We start from the raw sequence: 1,895 nt of genomic DNA, 5'->3' as shown, positions 1-1,895 counted from the left end.
TTGAAAATTTGCTTTTGAACTTGAAAAACCTTTTCATCTTTTCTCAGGCGGGAGACTAAATCCCAACAACTGGAGAATTCAAAGGAAACAGACGACCTTATTGCAAATCTTTAGAAATTCGACCAAAATTCATTATTACTAAATTGGGAAATATCATCCTTTTACTTAAAAATATGTTTTCACTTGTTCCCGTATGTATGGTAGGCGCTCGGTTCCTATGAAACAATAATTTCAAATTGTCATTTGAAAAGTAGGTATATTACAACTTCAAACACGAAAATAAATTTGTCACTAAAACCTAGATCAATTTGTGACTAAAACCTAGATTCAGAACTAAGGGTTCTGAACATCAGAATTCTTACACCCTATAACAGAGCAGTACTTTAACATAGGTTTAACATAGGTTAATCTTTCAAATTTTAGCAGGAAGCGCTGAAATTTCTTGCAAAAATAGTCGAAAACATTTTTTGTAATGATCACTTAGAAATGGGAAATGCACGTCAGTGCATAATAAGCGCATCGGTGTATTAAAGCCATCTGATTGGGACTCATTTATCAGCTCTTTATTTATCTGCTCTTTGACAAAAGTTTGACATCAGCTCATTGTCTAGCAAAGGTCTCTGTAGATTTTCGCCACTTTTTACATTCAGCAGGTTAGGCCTTCCCTCCATATGACTTGACTATTTCAAGAACAATGAGATTCAAAGAGCTATGGCCTTAAAGAGCTATGGCCTTGATTCTCAGATACGTTTAGGCCAACATAAAACTTCTCACCTCTAAAGTCTGAGAATTAAGCACTTTGATGAGAGTTTCAGTCCTAATCAAGATCCTCACGCATTGGTGGAAGCATATAACCGATACTAATAACTTGTCGCAGCGTTAATCCTTTTTAAGCCAAAACCTCCAAAAGAAAACTCCTTCTCCATCCCACATGGTTCAAAGCTTCCACTTTAGCAACGTTCCCAAAAATCCCCAAAGAATCTAACATCTTTATATTCTCCTTCTAGTATAATCTGGGTGTCAGCCTTTCTCTTGCCACCTTTAAGACATTTTAGAAAAACGATCAATTGTCCGTAAACAGTACTTTTTATGATATACATACTAAGTGGGTTCGGACCACCTCATTTACAAAATTTCGCAATGGGCATTTCATCACCGAGCTTTGTTTTCAAAATTATCCAAAACATCCAAAATTATCCAAAATTTCCAAAAATGTCCAAACATCCAGCACTCCTCTCTCCTCTTTGTTTCGTGTCCATGCTTTTGCGCCATATTCAGGAACATTCATTACTGTTGCCCCCAATACCCTAACTGTTGACTTGATCGAAATAATTTTCTTCTCCCAAATCTTGATAAGTTTAGCAAAAACAACATGTGCTTTTACTATATGTTTTTTTTTTATATCTACGCTATTCACCTTTCACTCTAAGGAGCGGTTGGTGTAGGATGACCCTCTATATTCTTCCTGAAGATTTTAGACATTACGACCTTAGAAACCACTTAGGAATTTCGTGCTTCCCCCCCCCCCTGAAAGATATACTTTTCAGGGGTAATTTTCATTATAAATATAATATTAAATAAATAAAATCAATAAAAGATGAAAGTAAAGAGCTATGTTAAGCCTCAAAACAAACATCAACTATCGTATGTTTGAGGAGGGATGCCACTAAATCTTTACACTAGAGTTTGCCTGAAAGCAATCAAGTGGCGTTATACAATGAGCATCTGAAGTGAGTATTTATCCAGAGTACTTTTCAATCAGAGTCAATAGAGCACATTTTTTGGGGGGGGAGGGGGGAGTAGGGGGGCTATGACTGAAGCCTGAAATCGGGAGTGTACTTCTTATTATAAAATTTTCATACAGTCAGCAGGTATAATTTCATACATAGCTAGAT

This window comes from Artemia sp. Qi Xiang Cuo, chromosome 6 (assembly GCF_049724085.1).
Source record: "Artemia sp. Qi Xiang Cuo chromosome 6, ASM4972408v1, whole genome shotgun sequence".
NCBI lineage: Eukaryota > Metazoa > Arthropoda > Branchiopoda > Anostraca > Artemiidae > Artemia > Artemia sp. Qi Xiang Cuo.
Note: the sequence above shows the minus strand (reverse complement) of the source record.